This window comes from Aphelocoma coerulescens, chromosome 3 (genome assembly GCF_041296385.1).
Source record: "Aphelocoma coerulescens isolate FSJ_1873_10779 chromosome 3, UR_Acoe_1.0, whole genome shotgun sequence".
Taxonomy (NCBI): domain Eukaryota; kingdom Metazoa; phylum Chordata; class Aves; order Passeriformes; family Corvidae; genus Aphelocoma; species Aphelocoma coerulescens.
In genome coordinates, this window is record NC_091016.1 from 40,467,547 (window position 1) to 40,480,948 (window position 13,402).

Below are 13,402 nucleotides of genomic sequence, written 5' to 3' on the forward strand. Positions count from 1 at the left end.
GGAAAGGGGGAAAGTGCACAGGAAAGTATGGAAAGTGTAAGGGAAAGGAAACAACATCATGCTTGCAGCTGATAACCAACTTCATAGAATTTCCATTGTTTCTGACATTTTGTTTAAGAGGCTGTAAGTTTCAGAGTAATAAGAACATTTTCCCTTACACATAAAGAAAAAGTCTAACTTCTTTTTAAATAAAAAAAACCTCTAAAACTTCCCAGCTAGTGCCCTTCTCAGGAGAAACATGCTCATGTTTCATTTCAGAACAAATCAGATATAAAGATTTTTATTTCAGTCTAAGAAAATCCAAAACACAGCAAATGTCTTCTTCAGACAAACAGGAAAAAACTCATCTGAAATTTAGTGACAAATGTATCCTTTTATCTAACAGTAACACTGAATGTGTGGCTGAGGTTATATGCATATTTTAAATATAATGCACATGAGATACTTTTATACATTTCAAATATATGTTTAAATCTGTATTTCTAATATATTAACTAAAATCTTACAAGAAAGCAGCATAAGAAAATGTTCTTCAGCCATAAAAAAGCCTACTTATGAAATAAATAAAATGTGGGAAGTTTTTTTTTCCTGCTGCTAGGTAGAATCATGGCAACTTTTGAAAAGAGTTGTAAATTACTGCACCTGGGTGTCCAGAACTAAGGCTGCACATTGGGACTTAAGAGAAAATTGTTAAACACTGTCTCACTGCCTCATACTGTTGGGAAGAAAAACTAAGAAGTGCCAGAGAAAAGTAGGTATTCAGGTCTGGGACACTGCTCGATGCCTTTTCCTCATCAGGCCGCTTCAGACTCCTGTTAAGATGACCCTTGTCTCATGCAGTTTTTCTGCAGTACTGCAAGTGTATTCACAGAAACTGTTTGATGCAGGTTCCTCCATGCACTGAATGTATCACCACGGCAGCAAGATAGCAAAGCTGCTCCCATAACCGGCAAACCAAAAAGAGCCTGGGCTCGTTTTCTAGTCCCTAAGAGCAGTGGATATGACCCAGCAGGGCTCACAACAATAGGGCTCTTTTTCCTCCCAAATCAGGCTAACTGCAGCCATTCTACACACTGGGACTAGCTCTGAGTTACGCTGGATAAATTTGTAGCACAAGCATCCTAGCTGCCACATGGTGTGAAAAACTTCATGCTATTGCTCCAGGGAATAACTCCCATCTTCTTGTTATGCTGCCATGCAAGCTGCACAACAACTACACAGAGTAGTGGGATCACTGGACCAGCAGGAACCACATCAGCCTTTGAGGCTGGGCCAGTAACACGGAGACAGCAGGAGATGCTTCACTAAAAGGTGGCCACAGTGTTGTAAATCATAACACACCTCTAGAAACCTCTTAACATACTTAAAGCTTGAAGGCCAAATTCATGTAAAATCTAAACAATAATCTGGTATCACAAGGAGGAGAGGGTGTGGGGGAAAAAAGGTAGCTGCAACAGATGCTTTAAGTTCAACACCAGGAAATTTTATGGTAGCAATTTCTAGGTGCTCATGTTAAAGCAGTATGGAAAGGGGAAGTCAAAATAATTCTGAATGGATCCTCCTAATCTAGCATTAATTTCCATTCCACATAGTTTTGGGAAACATATTCAAGGTTTCTTGACTTCTGCTTTGTAGCTGAAAATCGTATGAAGTTTAAATCCCTGTTCTTTAATGTATACAGCTTGTCAAGCTCTGCAGTTGGAGTCACTGCTGCTCCCTGTAAGCAGTACAAACTCACTACCATTAGTATGATCACTGCTATTTTACAAGCACTAAAATAAAGACAGAACCACACAAACCTATTTTACTGCTCTTATTTTCAGAGCTCCTTTGTATTATGCAGTTGTTTTTGACAACTATAATGGATTATTTCACTTTTTCTTAAGTACCAGCTTAACAGTATGGTAACAAATAGCATAGGGAACCTTTTAAATCAACATTCAAACCCCCACTGTGACTACAGTAGTTTTTACTTGAACTAAGGATAGCACAAAATAGTAAATAAAATAAAGCAAAAATTCCAAGTTTGTGATTCTCCTAACTCTACATTTTTAGCCACAGGTCTGAAGGGTTAAGTAAAGACCAGTAAAAAAAATTAAAGAGAATAAGGAGGATTTTAAAAAGTTTCACAGTTGATGTTGAACTTACTCCTGCTGAGTGGTGGGTTTTTCATTGCTTTTAATTCTATATATTACATTATAAATTAATGTTTGGAAATTGCTTACATTAATATTTATTCTAGAAAAGAAAGAATAAAAAGTAGCTACTTGTATCAAACAAGTCTTCTGAGCCTACCTTTTCACAACACTAATAAGTCCTTATTTTCACGCACTTTGCCATAATGCTCACAATTTTCAAATAATCTTTTCCTAATTAAAACAGATTAGGACAGACCATATCCCTGGTCTATTATACCATCTATGAATGCCTCTGTCTGTGTGTATGTGCAATAGCAGCCTTCAAGAAAGAATCCAAAATTGAAGAGCTCACACCACCGACAGACTAGAAGGAACCTGCTAGGCTGCTCTTCAGACCCCTGTGTCGGTGGGCTTGGGCAGACTGTTTGTTTGATGCTGTCTCGTTGCACATCCCCTTGGCAGCTGGGATCCCTGAGCTTATCAGACCTATGCTTCTGTTTGCTCCAGTAAATGCATTCATCAGCATTCAAACTTTCAGTCTTCAACCCTTGATTACACAACACAGGGTCATGAGGGATCTCTAAAACTTATGCAGTCCATCTGTCCATATACATAGTTATTTGTACGATTATTAATTCTGACAGTTATTTGTTTAACCTGTCCCCAAAAACCTACACTTGAAAGAGATCCTGTAGTGTTTTCAGGCAACCACATCCCATATCTAAGCCCCTGACTGACACCTAACTTAAGTCTCTTATGCTGCAACAATTCTTTTTTTCCTTCCTGTACTCATGGAAAACAGCAAACAGAGCATTTCATTCTTTCTTTTACATATTTAAAGGCTGCTACAGATGCTAAGAGGCCCAGGGCCAGACCACCTACTAGCTTGACTGTACTGATGTGCAAGCCCAGAAATTCTGTTACATGAGAGAAAGATTTGTTCAGAGCTTATGGAAGATTGGGAAAGAAACTCCTGCAGGAACAAAGACTATCAAAAATACCAAGAGTAAAACGTGTTCCTTTCACCTGGCTCAACTAGCTTAAACAACACCTAAGTTAAAATAAATCCACCAAAATGCTGCATTTACTAAAACAAAGCATGGCAATTTTTCATGCTGTTATACCTCCAGGGAGAGAGTGAGAAGAAAAGCAAAATCTGCACAATGGGTATGCAGTACAGTACTATTCAGACTAAAGTTTAATCTGGGAAGGACCTGCTTGTTCATTATTAAGAAAAAGGATAGCCTATGTCAATTAAGGTTATCAGAGCCTGTAATACCCATGCAGAATTGAGAATGAGAGCAAGAAAAAGGCCTCCATTGTTACTGCACTCACATTGCTCAAAAGCTCTTATGAACACTTTACTGGCTCCTAAAGCTTTCAGTTTCTTCACAAACAACAGGCATTTCTGTGAGGCTGAGATTTTAATCAGGAATTTATTCTTCCTCCAATGCAGTACAAGAATGTCCTCTCCCAAAACAGCAGCCATGAAATTGCAATGCTGTATCTACAGAAAAAACTGACTACGTAACAACAAAACATGTCATGGCTTTGAACCTGTGCTTCATTTTTTTATACCTATTTAAAGACTAAAGAATGCAATACTTATACACCATGCTAATACAGAATTTATATCTACTTGTCAGAACTGCTGAGGCTCTAAGAGGCAGGTTTTCACATATCATAATCTGCTCCTTCCTGCAACACACGTGAACACAAAAGTGACAACAAAAGCGCTCGTCTGCAACACCCATAACTGTTCACAGCCCTTACAGAGCTGTTTATGAGTCAGGTTCTATGGCATGCTACAATACGCCTGCCAAAGAGAACAAGGAACTGGACTTCAAGAATTAGCAATCATTCCTGGATTACCCTTGGTTCTTAAAATCGTCATGTGTGTTTATTAGAGAAAAACATTGCTATAAATACTAGTTCTCCTTAATCTGGAATCTGAGTACACTAATAATCTTCAATGCAGCCTTGGATCTCCCAGCTAGTATGATTAATGCCAATCAACACTCAAAATCCTCTTAAAAATAATAGGAAGGAACAGATTCAAGAGTGTGAAGGGAAATTAAATATTTTAAAATTGGCTGGACCTAGTTAGCTTTATCCTTGCATATTTAAGGTAGTGGCTGAAACTAACAGAGAACCTTTGGGACTCATCTCTGAAAACTCACAAGTCTGAGTGAACTATCAGAAGACTGGAAAAAGCAAAAGTGTTACCCGTATTCAAGAAAAAATGGTGAGCAGACAGTAGAAGTTGGGAAACAATAAGCTAGTTATTTTAGCTTCAGTCTCTAGAAAATATGTAGATATCTAGAAAGTATGAAGCTTTGTCATGCAGAAGTCACATCAATCAATTTTGATTTCTATGTTTCCTAGTCACAAGCCCTATTAATCTGTTGGAGAGCTGAAAATAACATATACTCTCACCTTTAATAAAAACTTTCTTACAAACCACAGCAACTATTACAGGAGAGGTGTAAAGCTGGTTGAAATATCAAGCTCATTGAAAAATGGGAGGACATTTTAGAAAAGACTCAGAGGAATCTGCTGTGTATCTGTTTTTGTTCATGTCTCCACTAACAATCCAAATTATGGAGTAGAAATGAAGAGTGCTTATTATGTTTTCAATCAAAACCAAAGCAGTACGAATTGAAAGCATGCTGGAAAACTAGATTAAAATTTAAAAATGTTCTTGACTCTTTAGGGAGTATGTCAACAAAAACAGGTTCTATTTCCATAAAGGAAGATAAAAGAGCTACAAGCAGGTAGGACCAATCAGTTGTCCATATACAGGAACTGAGAAACCACTAGAAAAAAGAATAACCAAAATTATTAACAGGCTGGAACAGATGCTCCAGAAAGACAGACAAAAAAAGGGTAGGAGTCCATAGTTTGGAGAGTAGAAGAAATATGACCAAGGGGTACAATATCTACACATGAGCATCAGGTATAGTGAAGGCAGAATTATTCATCAAGCATCACAATAAGAGAAATAGTGGATGTTTATTGAAACTTCCAGGAGTCAAGCTTCAAAAAGATAAAGTACTTTTTATGAAGATGATATTAAGCATCTGGAATTTGTTGCCATGGGAGGCTATGAAAGCAAACAGCAGCAGGAGGTTTAAAAAGAGTTTAGACAAAGCCGGCAAAAATACGTCCTCATAAGATGCTAGAGAAAACAGGCTGGGATGTGCCCTCTACTAGAGATGATGGGAAACATGCCATTGCCCACTGGTAGGTACACAGTACAGGCCTGGAGACGCTGTGAGTCTGAGCTGCAGAATGTATTTTCTACATTCTTAAATAGCTTAATTTTTCCACAGAAGGAACCAAAATTTATAGCAGAGAACAAGCTGGTCGTGTCACATCATGCCACATTGCGTTGACTTAGACTTCTACATCCTGCTATAATGCCTGAACTGCATGCAAGGCAAAAATAATCCTTAGCCTCTACTTCAAGTTGGCATATTTTGTTCACCTTTCAAGACTGCATGCAGACAGTTTAAAGCAAAATCAACAGTAAATATTTAGGCCTATGGTTACCACTGAAACAAGAGAATCACCAATTAATTCTCCAACCAACACATCCTTTAATATGTTTTCCAAGCAAACAAGAAGACACACTGTCCAGCAATCTCCCTGGCTGGCCAGTTTCTTTTGAATCTGTATTTGAAAGAAAGATTTATATCAATATAATTATCTCAGACATTTTACAAGATCCATATGCAGGTAGATTTGGCTGAGAAAGACACAAGTGCCTCTACCAAGGGAAAGATGGTCCACCACACCCAGGGCTCAGCAGCACGCAGCCTCCTGGAGACGGGGTGGAGGAATCACTGCCATGGGGGAGTTGTGGGCCCTGAGCACACACCCAGAGAAGCAGCTGTGTTGGCTTCACTGCTCTCTGAACAAACGTTTGATCCAACAGCTCAGGCACATAACACATGGACTGGCACATGGCTATAAATAGAAAACCAATAAACTACTTTGGAAGAAATCCAAGGCTTTAGAGGTTACTTCTCTGGACCTCCTCCACAGGGTGCTATACTGCAGAAGGATATTAACATTCAGAACATGAGGTCTGTAACAAAAAAGGGTTTCCAGCACATAACCAGCTAACCTCTGATGCAATTTGTTGACCACAACTGGCATAAGAGAAGGGATGAAAAGCCTGAATATATTTAAGTGTTCATGTGCCCGAATTTTCCTGAAATTGGGCCCTAACTTCTCATCATGGTATATCGACTCAGGCTTCAGCATAATGTAAGGCAGTATTATTATTTGGCAATGTCCAAAAAAGCCATTGTCTACCCTAAAAATAACATTCTACTCAAATCTAATGCCTCCTGCAAAGAGAAAAAGAAAGAAAAAAGGTATTGAACAATCTCAACCTGGCCTGAACAGCCAATTCAGAAGACTATTAATACTTCATTAGTATGAAAAAAACCCCTGTAAATAGGATTTCTGTATTCCAATATATTGTTGTGCATCTTTAAACCTGGACCCTCTGAGAAAGGACTCTTTACTGCAGCTAGCATTACAGCCCTTACTTCACCAGGACAAAACAAAAAAAAAGCACCTAAAATTGTGTTACAAACAGGTATACAAATGCTGTACCTAATTTTATGTATTAGATATTTTATGTACAGATAAGAGACCTTCTATGTACAACTTTAGTTCACAAATATAATTAAAAACTGAACTCTTCAGAAACCAGGTGAAACCCAGCAACTAATCACAGAGCAAACATAGATTTGGTCTATTATTTCCTATCAAGAGCTGGATCCCATAAGGCAACATTTTGAGAAAGAATTAAATCAATAAATACATCAAGATGCAAACCATTAATATATTGCAGAACAGTCCATTTAAAATCAATTATAATCATCAGAGGACAGCTGGGGGAGGGATATAGCAGATGATAAAAAGACTGGCCTAGAGTCTAAAAGTCCTGCTTCTCTCCACACCGAGTTTAATTTGATGCTGACACTCTTAAATCCTAATGAAAAACTAGACTGAAATATCAGAATCTCTAAAAATCAGAATATTCCATGGACACAAAGCAAGGAGTTGCAGTAACTTGCCATATTGCATCTGTCTCTAGCCAGCAATTCTCTTGTTTTCAAAATCAACAGGGGAAAGAAATTGTCTATGGCACTACTCTCTTTTCCATACTTTGCTTGCATTCATCAAAATCACATTCTTCTACGAATCCTAACTCATGAATTTCTTAAATCTCTTCTGGAATGAACTGTTTGTTGTACATGCTCAACTTTTAATCTAAAGATAAATTACATTCCTACTATAGTGAAATGGAATGCTTTAAATTAAAAAGAAGGGGAAAACTGTATTTTTTTCTTAGTTGCTGATTAAACATGCTCAAAACTTTTTCTCTTAGATATTTCAGACTAATTTTAAATGTCTCACCCGGAAAGGGAGGACATCCTACATTTGAAGTACTTGAAGCCATGCTTTTATTTCAGGTTTTAGTTCAGCTTTCATTTTCATTTGGTCACTTTTGAATACAAAAATGAGCTGGAATGCAGAAGTTTCCATTGGCTACAATGACTCCAGAGTGATTTCATCCCAATTCCTCTAGATCAGTCTAATACATGTTGTTCTGGCAGCATAATTCTGCACCAAACTAGGCAGAACTGCAGTAACTAAGACAGCTTTAGCTTTTCAGGTAAGGCTCCTAAAGGAGCAATATGCAACAGATATAAATGCTCAAAATTTTAATAATAACCATGTCATGCTATTAAAGCATGTTCCAGTATAAAGACAATCTGTTTAGATGGCAACATCCAGATATTCAGTACATTTTCACAGGCTGAATACAGGATAGGAAGCACTTGGGAGCAGAGGACAGGACAGGGTGTGCTCTGGCAAACGATGGTATTTACCACTGAAACATCAAAGAGTTTCAGACTCTCTGACAAAGGAGATCAGCAAAATGTTGGGCAGCTATTTTGTGAGCACACGATAAATAAATTTTTATGTGCTAGGAATTTTTAAAAAGAAAATACAGTAAACCTAACAATATCAGTGAAAGCATGTCTGTGACAGATCACTCCGTATCACTGAGACACCCAAAAACCACTGAGACATCTCTGTGTGTCTTACCCATACGTGTGCCATGTTTTCTGAAATCAGAGAGCATTTGTAATGTAGGTTCTGGTTCCAGGACAGTTACCAATTTGTCTCTCTGTGTCTGTATGTGTATATATATATATATATATTCATTCCTAAATACGTATATTTATACACACAAACCAACATGTAATAATGACCACCACCATCCAACATAAATCTGTCTCTAAACCACAAGGACAAATTAGCAGTAGGCAGTGTGAAGTAGCAGCATGAAGGCAGACCAGACTCTATACAGATGAGTACACTGATTTACACTAATTTACATTACAATTATATTACATTACAATACTCAAATTTACAAATGGCAATGCCTCTGTTATGCTTAAAAGTAACTATATTTTAGTACGTTAGTAACTCTAGAAAAAAATTGTAGTAATGTACTCGGTTAAGTAACCTAAGACTTGCTGATAGCACAGCTTCAATTACAAAAGTCACTTTCTTTCAAGAAAGTGTTTTATATAATAGTGCTGCTAATTAAGAGAAACCAAGTGAAATTTTAAAGGAATGAAGAAATTTTATTCACAGTTTGCATATGTCATTTTTGACACATTAAATGATCATATGTACAATCAGCTCAAGCTTCATGCACACAGCTTTTGTTTTACTAAGATACTTTCAAAATGAGACAAGACCAAATAAAAGACCAAAAATAAAAAGTTGTGGCTGCTGGCACATAGACTCCATCAGGGAGGCTGTGAGACACAAATCTGAGCTCAAGTGAAGTTCTGTAGAATTAGAAATTCACCACTACCTGGAGTATGTGTCTTCTTTTCCAAATTAATGAGGCAAAATACTTTATGTTAAAGTTTTAAAATTAGATTTTAGCATTTTATCTTGTGATTGGAACAGGCTAAGAATGTATCTACCCTACCATCAACTACAGCATCATTACATTAAGTTCAACAAAGCAATAATTCTACAATCAAAGGCAAGTGGTGCAACTGAACCTGGAGGGACTAACTAATTTTGTCAGATAAATCACAAATTGCCAGTTTCTCTTTCATAAAGTGTAAAAAGCAAATTAAGAATATTTCAATTTTTTTTTTTAAAGTTTGCTTTCACTCATTCTGACAAGATACACTTAGAGAAAAGTTTTATTAACTCTACTATAAATTAACACAAGTTCAGGAAAAGAAATTATCTCATGTGGGAAGCATTTAATTTTAGCTTATTCTGAATTTTTAAGTACACTGCGAGTACATGTTGAACTAATAGATTTGCCAGTCGGCCAAGAAGTTAATTCCATTGTCAAAGAGAGCACAACCAATGTGACATTCACAATAGGAATTATATTCTACTGTAAAGAGAGATAAAGGAAAACAGAGGTTTTGATCTGCAGCTAATCAGAGATATAAAGGTAAACTAGTTAATTATAGTGATTAAGTGTATCCGATCTATGCTTTCTTTTCTATGGCAGACTCGGGAGGTAATTTAGGTACCATGGTTTTTATCCTACATAATTCTGTATTTGAATTAAATGACAGTGTTCACACTTCTATATTTTAAGTAACTCTACTTGATTGAAAATTCCTTTACCAGCTGAAAAATATGTAATATTATGAGTAAAGATGGGACTGCCATACTGACTTCAGCTTCCCTGAATCACAACAAATGAACAAATATTTGAATATTTACAAAGACAATACATTTATAAGCACACACAAATATACAACAAGAAAGAAAACAAAAAAGAGCACCAAGAGAAATAAAGACAAGAAACAAACAGCAGCAGGCCTTTAAGACCTCCATCTTCTAATTCCCTCTACCACAGTCTCTTTCCGTGTGAGATCTGTTCCAGTGTTCTCAGAGTTCCTCATAGTTGTAGAAGAATTTTTTCTACTCCTAGTGAAGTTGACACATACCATTATGGGTGGAGGAGATAAAGGTACGAGAATCAAGTTAACCAGGCAAAGCAAATTGTCCCTGGATGTTTTCTTTTTTCACTATTCCAATGATATTCATCCTTTCCCCCTTCCCTGCTTCACCAAACAGCAAAAAATAATTCATCACTGTCATGGTCTCACTCCAACTAACAAGCCCCCCCTCTATTCTGCCATCTTACACATTTCTGCCTTCATACAGAGCAGACAAAAGTTGCACAACAAGGACACCAGCTTTCAGAACCAGCAGAAGATAATGGATATCTTGAGGGGAGAACAAAAAAATCAGCACCAGTAGGATCTAGTTTTGAAGGGTCAGAGAGATTATTTTTCTAGAGAGAGCTGCAACCAGGTTCCTGCAGCAGCAGAGTGAAAACTACTGTACTCTGATTAACTTTTCACCTCTCACTGGAATTACCAGATACATCTTCCACCAGAAGCAACACTCCCTGCTGTTTGCCCTTCCTGTGCTGCCTTATCTCCATATTAATAAGGTCAGACTCCTTCTAGTATGTTGAGATATCAAGGTGTCCTGATTTACAGCATTTTTTCAGGTTTTATTTAACAGCCTTGTTTTTCTCATTTGCTACCTTTGTGGAAAAGGCTTTGTCCTACTCTTTTCTTTGTTTATTATATACTGTATATATACTGTATATATATATTACTGTATATATATATTACTGTATATATATTACTGTAGTATTCTACTAATTGGGCTCATTCCCTATTGTTCTATTATCTAGTCAAAATATTTATTTTTATTTTCTTAGTCTGTTTATAGGATAAATAAAATAGTTTTTAAAAATAATAATCTCCACAACAAGATATATAAGTACAATCTATCAACATCATAACTGAGTGGGCAGACGTGTTAACTTGGCTTCCTATATTTTCTTCCTTCAATGGTTTTTGCATCCAAATAATTAAGAAAACACATAAAACAGAGCCCCATTATGTAAAACATTTCCCATTACCGGGTGGCCGAGATTCTCTTTCCCTCAACCCACCTTCAAATATCATGACACCTGACTTGAAAATGTCTTGAAGACCTCCTCCTTTATATTACATAATGTTTAAGTCATTCAAAAGTTTAGTCTAAGTCATTCAGAAGGAAAACCATGAATGCACATGAATATACATATTTACATGCAGAGCCTTGACCACAAAAGTCTCAGTTCAATAGGAAAACTATCTTAGAGATTAAATATGATAACCAACATATATGACTGGTTAAAAAAAATGAATTAAAATATCTATCTAGGGACATGGTTGTTTCCATTAAAATCAAAAAATGTTCTGGCCTACCTGAGTGTGTGTCTAGTTTCATTATTGTTTCAAAGTAGGCAATCATTACATATTTTTTAATGATTGCCAACTTGGAATTTTAATCATTCTGCAAAATGAAACATGGAATGAAAGTACAGTGAAATTCTGTCTTCTTATTCTCAGTTCTGTAGCAGACAACCCTAAAAAAGTAAAAATAGTGGGAGAGATGAAGACAAACCTTAAATACAAAACAGCCACAGAGCAACTTGACATGGTGGTGGCACACATGCCTCAGAGAAGTTTCAATGTTCCTGACAGCAGAGGAGGTGTATTGCACCTCACCAACAGAGATCTTATGTACCAGACAAAGTTCCAGGAAAGACTGACTGCACGCCAAACAGTGCCACTAACCATTATCACCTTTCATCCTACTCTGAAGTCCAATATTTTTCTGGTGCTGGGTTTTTTTCCACTCCCTTTCTTTTCTGACAGCAAACTTCTTTGGGAATACTTTCTTAGGAGGAAAAGAAACCAGCTTATTTGGAATAAAAGCCTCTTATGGCAGGCTGTCAATTGATGAAAATTGCTATGGGCACAGGTTTGTTTTACAGTACCTTACAAGCCCTTTCTAAATTGAAAAATAAAGTGCAGCTGAAGTTTTCAACACAGTATCAGGCCCTAACACAGCAAAGCTTCTGGACAAAGGTAGAGAGATTTATCTGTGAAATCTCAGTCTCAGGTCGACAGTCTCATTCCCAATCTAGAAGTAGCAACAATTTATTAGAAGCTCTCACTCAAAAAAGCAGCCATTTTGTTAAGTTCTATAAAATTTACACAGACATCCACATTTATTTTCCCACACTGTCAGAAATGTTCATAAAATAATGTTCCAAGAGGTCTCAAAATATGAAAGTTTCCTCATTTCTCAGAAAGCAGCAAAATGCTAACTAATTGCTAGCATTTTGGAAGTAATTTGAGATACGCAGATCTTACACAGTCATATTAATTTGCATTTTAAGTTATCTCCTGAAAGCAGTAGCTGTGTATCATACGCACATTGTACTTACAAAAACAAGCTTAGTCCTAATATTTTTTGCATGTGTTGCTTAAGGCCTAAATATATTCCATATGAATAAAAACCAATACAGTGTTTACTGCGTATTCTGGTATAACAACCTATAAAATTCAAGTAAAATTGGGTACATATTTGTTTTCTGAATGTGTAATATTTTAACAAGTATAATTTTAAGCAATGCACATAGATACTCTACTCCTCAAAAACAGCTAATTCAGTATAAATTGATAACATTTCCAGATTACTCTGTCACCGTGTGTCTCTGTACACATTTGTTGAGACAACAGTGATTCCCACAATTCTTCACATGCAGATTCCCTCTTTAAAGGAAATGTAACTCTAATGGCAACAGGGTTGCTTTTCTCAGTTTCCTAGCTATTTATAAAGAAAATTAATAAAATGTTCAGTGGTATAGACACACTAGGTATGTGCTTCTTCCACAGCACATTCAAAACAAACTATTCTTACTTTTTCCTGAGATAATATACAACATTTGAACAAGACAAAACAGACTTACTGCAGAAGCTATATGAGAGGCCAAGCATCTGCTCATACTATCAGTTGATTGATACTCTATATTCATGTCTGTGTAGAGATTATTTTTTAATTACAGGAATTTATTCTCATATTAATCTATTAAGAGATTTTCACAAGAACAGTTACACAGAAAGCATTGCCCCATAAACTGGAAAAAAGTTTCATTTTGTTGAATGGCACGCACTGCATGAACTACTGGTAGCCATGCCAATCAATAGATAGCTAGAAATCAAGAGCCACAATAGAAACCCACAACTATTTTTAATCACAAAATCGCAATTGCAATGAACAATAATATTTAGTACAGTTCAGTATGTCAGCTACAGATCACCTACCATAATTTT

The 13,402-nt window shown here is 36.5% G+C and overlaps 1 protein-coding gene across 2 annotated transcripts in view; it reads right to left on the reverse strand.

The window, feature by feature from the left end:
- The window catches only part of PLD5 (phospholipase D family member 5), a 177,645-nt gene that overhangs the window by 102,742 nt on the left and 61,501 nt on the right, over nt 1-13,402 (reverse strand). The window lies entirely within an intron of this gene.